The following is a 7,316-nucleotide window of genomic DNA, read 5'->3' as shown; positions in this document are numbered from 1 at the left end:
AAAACTGAAATTAAAAAAATTCCTTTCCGTATGTAAAGAAATTTTTCTGTTTTGGTAATTTAGGACGCTGACTTGCACAGCAGTGCATAAGGAACATGCATGGGAGCTTTTTCTTGACAACATTCCTCTAAGAGGTGAGGAATAACCAGCCAGGGTAGGTAAAGGATGTATTCTATTGAGCCATCACTTCTGGCTTTTTTTTTACTAGGGAAATAAAATCCAGAAAAATACCAAGATATTAATGCACATATTTTCATCATCAGGATCTCTTTTAAATTAATTTATTCCAGCTGAGGAAAGTTTGCATTAATTTTTTTAAAGTTTCCATTTTTATTTAAAAAAATTCATAATTGAATACCTGCTTGTAGTCTAACACATCTTACTCCTGACTAAAAATAAAGGGGTGCAAACCAGAATTATTTTCTTTATTCAATAGCTCGTCTAATGAAATGCTGTACTGAAAATTAATTATACAGAACTGAATGCAACAAAGATACAAAATAATCTATGTATTTACAAAGCTTGTTATCTTTAAGAAATTTTTATCAAAGTTATGAGAAACCAGACTTACATCTGATTATTGTCTTGTTGTCTTTCTATAAATGTTCTACTCTATTTTGAGATAAAAACTGGTATAGATTTTATACAGAACAGATTTTATAGGTTCTTTTTTTCTCATATGGACTGTTATAGCTCAGACTGAATAAATGATGGGTGAAGCTAGTGAGTAAAGTAGTTGCAGGGAGTTCAAGACAAATTTTAAAAACAGTTAAAGTCAAATTTCTATCAGGCATTTCAAACCCAGATCTTAGTTTGGGTAATGCTGTGAAAGACTGCTCGGAGACAGAGTAATGGAAGTGAAAACTGAGGGAAGATCTTGAACATAGCAGCAGTGAATACAGTTTGCATCAATAGGCAAAATCCTTTCAGAATATCACAAACTGAGAGAGGAGACAGTGCCCTTTGGAAAGGAGACTTAGGAACTCTAAGCAGACAAACTGTCCTAAGCTCCCTGTGTTCAGAAAAACAAATCATATCTATCAGTTGATGGTAATGACAATAATGGGTAAAAATATCTTAAACCCAAGCAATTCCATCATCTTATTTCTTTGATATCAGCAGATATTTTTTCATTATTTCGGGAAAAGACCCTAAGGCTTTGTAACTCAGAAACAGAGATTATCTCAGGGAATTGGCTTTTTTCCCACATCCAAAACTTTATCAGAACAAACAACTTTGAGTCCTGGAAGCCACTTTGCCTCCTAGCAAGACCAAGGTGGCCAGTATTTCCCATTTCCAAGAACCACACTGCTTCTGCTCACTCTGCCTGGTTTCCATTGCTCTGGGCAATGCTGCAGGACAGTGAGGATACATTCAGCACATGCTGCCACTGCCACTGCTGCCAGGGGTTCCCAGGCCAGGGAATGTCCTCTGCTGCCAACTGTTTTGGGAGCTGGAAGCATATGAATAGGGAACATCACCTACAGGTGAAGGAAGTGGCAGCTTTAATTGCACAATGGGTGCAGTAGGGAGTGTTTGCCACACTGCCCAGCACTAAGCTGGAGCTGCAGGTCGGGGAGAGCACAGCAGCTCTTGGCACAGATCCAGCCAGTCCTGGTTGTGTGAGGAGGAGACGAAGCCTGGGAGATATTTTTATTGAATAAAAGGGAAAGTTTCCATAGAAACTTCTTTTTTATTTTAAATTATTTTAAATTTAAAAGAGAAATTTAGCAAACTATAAAATCAAGCTTCCAGAGCCCAATTTCAGCTATTCCTTATTGATTGCAATACAAATGAACATAAAAGCCTGCAGCCTGGAACTGACAGCGAGAGACAGGCTTCTGCCAGCTCCCTTCTTCCTTCCATCAGTGCATAACCTCTATTAGTTGATAGTGGCAGTGACACACACTTTCTAGCACCCTCCATTTTATAAAAGGAGCTTTCTTTAGAGCATCTCATCTAAAGGCTCTTTGTTCATTAATGAAAACACATTTCTTGGACTTAACATGCAATGCAGGCCTCTCCTTTATTCTGAACATCTCTTACTTTAAATTCAGTTATTTACAAACAAGCAGAGCAGATGCAAAGTGGCCATTTCAGTGCTACACTACATTTCCTGGAATACCAAAATGCAGCACTGAGGGTCCACACCCCTCTACCAGCTGGAGGTACGGGAGATGGTATCCCTCTTAGCAAGTATCTGCTGCAGTGGAGAAGGTATCCAGAGGAAGCTATTAAATAAGCATCTTGGACTCAGCCACACATATGGCTTATTGAAACAAAAGCATGCTAAGGTATGCTTTGACAATCATTAAGTTTTGCACATACCATTTTAAAGCCAGACCCAATTGCCCTCCCCCTCACAGTTCTTTCAGCAAATTCTTTAATCAACATACACTACTAATGGAGCCCTTTGAAATATCCTTATTTTCTTAACACTTAATATTTACTTAATTCTTAATTGTCAGGCTTTTAATCAATGTTTACTGCAATGATAATGATACAAGTTTGTTGGTGAGGTGTAACTACAAAACCTTCCATGTTGTTTTAGAGAAGTCTTATACACTGGCAGTGCACTGTGTACTCCAGTAAATGCAATGCTATCATTCCACGCCACCCCATTCAAGTCCATCATGAATGAGTGGTTTGGCTGCTTAAGGAAACATTGTCAAAAGTACTGGCAGAAACAGGGTTTAATACTAATTTGGGAAAATGTGACTTTACCGAGTTTGATGGCAAGGTTCACTCCATTACGTACTACACAGATCAAGGCATACAAAGGATGATCAAATTAGAAGCAGTTTGGAATGATTTGCATGGAACCTGGAAATGCAAAAGGGGATAACTGTGAAAAAAATATAGATGTAACGATAAGGGTGCAAAAGGGCTTAGCGGCTCTTAATCATTTAGAAAGCAATTTGATAGGGTTCACCACAATTATAACAATGACTTAACTACAGATTTGAGATAGTAACTTTCAAATCATAATCAAATCACATTCATACAATTAAAGCAATATGTCCACCTATTTTTTTTTTTGGTGTAAAGGTACCTATAATATATTCCCCCTCAGGTTCAATGAAATACTCACATCCTTTGCATTTCCCAACAGGCAATGGGTTGCAGCTCAAGGAGCATGCAGATGTGGCATGCAGATGTGGCAAACTTAATCAGTAAGTTTCCATCCTGGTGACAACCCAAGGTGGTAACTACTGCACTTTTTTTTTCCCCAAAGTGCAGTGACAATGGTACAGTTCCTCTCAAACTGCAATTCCCAATAGTGCTGCTCCATTCAGGCCATGATTCAGGAAAATGGTTTACCAAAGCTACAAATGATAATTACTTATCCTTTGTTTCCCACCTAGGTTGGGGAGCTGATATTTCTGATTGTTCCCACCTTTAGCATGCGAGAGCTCCTGGTACATCAGGGAATGCCTCTCAGACCAACTAGTATGGCCAAGGGATGATGTGCTGCTCAGCTGGTTTGGCCAGGGCTTATCAGGGAGCTTCTCAGATCATAGAGGAGGCTTGAGGATGAGGAGGGATTCAGATGCAGCACCACAAAGGCACTGCTCTCTTTACTGGCTTCATATAAAAATGGTTAAGTTTTCATTAAACACATGATGGACATTTGGCATGACAGTCATGGTCACACAATCCTCCAGTGACCTAGCAAAAAGGTTGTTCTGCATTTTAGTTTCTCAGAGAAAATTAAAAAAAAACACATGCTCCATAAAAGACAGGCTGCTTTTGATCCTGGAATGACCCAAATATTGGAGGTTAGCACATTTTCCCCTATAGCAGATTTTCTCCTGTATATAGGAGCTGCTTTACATCTGCTCTGACAAAAGAGGAGTCCAAATTTGCGTCTTCATGAGTGACACAGCGCTGAGTAGGCTGAAAGGGCAGATGGCACAACCTCTCAGTTGCAGAGAGGGAATGAAGGATGGGATCACCTGTACAGCCAGTTCTTTGTAATTTGGCACTGCTATGCTTCTGCTGCTCTTGTCCCTTCATCTTGTGAAAGGATCCTGAAAATTGGAAATATTCCTGCTTTTTGCAAGGATAAAACAAGATACTAGTCGGAACATTTCTTTTTATTTCACTTAATTTTAAAGCTGGACTTCTACCCTGAAGTCTGCTGCCAGGTTTCTGATGTGAGAATAGCTAGAAATAATGAAAGATGGGGTAGCAACAGTGTAAAGGGTGTTCTGGTGGTACATGCTACTTGTGTTAAGGAGGAATCATCTTACCTGTGTATCATGAAAACAGCCAAATAGATTTAACATCTCAGAAAAGAGAAGTGCAGTTCAGTCTGCTGTTATTCCACTTTTTGTCCTGCGTGAGCTTAAATCTTAATTCCAAGTTATAAAAGATAGAACAGGTTGGAAATCACATATGCTGACTCACTGTGAATTGTTATGAGTAACTTAATAGCTTAGTCATCAAACATAGAGATATATTTGCAAAAATATTGAAATCTGGGAAGAGGAATGAAGTGTAACAGAGCATAAATAAAATGCTCTTGTGTTTTTCTGAGATGAAGGTTTTGATTCTCATCTGTTACATGACAATTGTAAGAAAAGTACTGCCTCAAATATTGAAAAATAGTAGTTTTACAAAATAATATTTTCTATTTTATTTCCACCTAGAAATGAAAAAAGATACCCTGGAAAAGAAATGTTCTCCAACATTTCAGTTACATCTCACATAATAACAATTTAAACCTATTGAAAGAGATAATATTTTTGCAAAAAGTTAAAATTAAATTAATCAGAATTTCAATATTTTTAGCCATTTGTTTTAAAGTTAAGAATCAATAGAATGGGGGCATACAGTTATGAGCAAAGATCATGTTTTCACTATCAATTTGTGCCCAGGCTATGTGTGAGATCATGTGTTCATAGGCATTGCTTCAGAAGACATACGCGTATTACACATAAAAATAACTTCTTTCTACATTTTTGCTCCATCTGTAGTTACATGAAAAAAACATAAGCAAATGGTCTTCATATGGGTTATCTTTAGATGATTAACATTTATTTTCAACTGGACTTACCAAATAGCATGTTCTACTGGTGCAAACAGGAAAAGCCACACATTAGGCCACTCAGGCACTGCTGGCTGGACACTGGGTGGGGGGCAGATAAAGGCTGGATGCTGCTCTCACAGCCACCTAAGAAGGCCAGTGTTTCAGAGCAAACCAGCTACAACCACTGACCACCATGACAGAAACACTCAAAGTGGTTCCATTTAGCGTTTCAGATGGAGGAACTCCTGAAGGTGCTACGTATTTGTGGTATATAAATATCAAAGAGGATAATTTCATCTTTGTTCATAACACATTTCAGTATGTAGATTTGCATGAAGTCAGAGAGTACTTCAGAACACTTATGTATTACTATTATTATTATTATGAGTTTAGTTCTTCTTAAAAAATGGGAAAGTATATTCCTTGGATTTAGAGCACTAAATTTAAATAAGATGCAATGAAAAGAAGTAGCAAAAAAAGAGGAAAGAGTAGAGAAGGATGTAAAAAATTTCTAAACAGGTCATTAAAATACATAGTTTAGACAAATGCACATCTTGCATTGGATTTTCTTTGGTGGTTGGTTTTTTTTAAGTTTTGTTCCTTAGCACAAAATTTTACTTTGAAAATGTCTCACAGCTTTGTTCCCTGCAACTCCTAACTCTTGCCAATATTCCTCATACAAGGCAGGATTAATCCCTTGGAAAAGAAGTGAGAAAAAAATAGGCTAGGATTATGGAAAAATATTAGCAGTAGTATAGAAGTTAGTAGCACAGTTAATACTCTGTCATTTCCGGATTTAACTTTTCGGATCAAGCTTTGTGCTGTTTTCTTTTAAAAATGGATGACTACTACGATCAATCTTTGCTGTCAGAGATAACCCCATGCACACTATATATTAGGATCTGAATGAATGACTCATAAAAATCAGATAAAAGAACAGATGCTAATAATTTATTTAAATATAGCCTTCTTGAAAAGGTTAACTTGTCACATTTCATCTTCAGTCATAAACTCCCTATTTTTATAATCAGCAATATTGACTATCTGCTCTCCTTTTATTGGATGGGAAAGAACACATAATAAGTATTAAAAATAGCCTAAAAATTGAGCCTTTCTCCATTTGTGGAAAATGGTGTCCCGGCAACTATGGTAAAGGTTCTTAACATGTACAAAGGTGCTGTAGTTAAGCTCTTTCTGCCACCTAAAATTCCTTTATTTCTACCTCTTAGTTCAACCCATTCAAACACTGTCCCTCTAAAATTACTGTGTGCTATGAAAAAATTTCATACTGTTATTAGAGCTGCTACACATGAAGTGCTCTTGAACTGTCCTGGCATCTTATTTACTTTTAGTTTATCTCTAAGAAAGATCTTTTCATCATTAGATTTTATATCATTTAAGTAAAAAAGGGGGAAAGTCTGAAATAAACTCTTCTACTCAATCCTAACTTACATATGTTGCTTTGCTGGCAGAGCATCCTCTCCCATGCAGTTAGATGTTTGGTACTAGTAGGTGGTAATGTTCAGTTTTGCAGCTGCTATGTGCTTATTAGCCCAGAGGTATGCGCCACATACCTCTCTCAGCAGTCATCAATAGTCATTTATTAGGACTGGGTTTGAAACAGAGCCCACAGTGAACTATAAAAACCCCTTAGAACAACCCATACTATAAAAAACAACCTTAGAACATTTTTTATTGCAGGTTTACTAAACATTAGGTAGCAATGGAGATGGGTATGGCAGCCTTCATCTGTCTTAAGGAGTTCAAGAAATTCTCAGTGTGTGGATGAGCTTGGGAGGAATGGTGAGACTGCAGAGCATTTCCTCATGAAACTGAAGAGTAATGCCTCACAGAGATTAAGCAAAATGGCTTCTTTCCAGACTTCATTTCTTAGAACAAAAAGTATCTCCCTCCAGGACTAAGACCTGATTATGCCGTCAGATAGGCACAGCACTGAAAAGAGGAATAATTTATGCATTGGAAGGGCTAGCTGCAACCCCCATGATGAGCTGCTGTTTGTTAGAGATACTGTCTTCCAAGAAGCCATGCATTGTGCCAGTTACGCATGGTTGCTTCTGCACTTAAATATTTCCCCAAATGCAGGATAAGTTTGACTAGATGTAATGTTGTGTTTCTACATTTAATTTTTTTTAATGCTGTCTTAGATGAATAGAACACTTTTTTGTTGTTGTTGTGCACCTTATTTTGCTCTTAAAGAGGTAAAAAATACCCACGATTACTGGATGTAGTTCTCTGACTGCACCATTTCAGCAAACTCAAAATT

This window comes from Corvus hawaiiensis, chromosome 5 (genome assembly GCF_020740725.1).
Source record: "Corvus hawaiiensis isolate bCorHaw1 chromosome 5, bCorHaw1.pri.cur, whole genome shotgun sequence".
Classification (NCBI taxonomy): domain Eukaryota; kingdom Metazoa; phylum Chordata; class Aves; order Passeriformes; family Corvidae; genus Corvus; species Corvus hawaiiensis.
The sequence above is the reverse complement of the archived record's forward strand: the minus strand, read 5'-3'. Positions refer to the sequence as shown.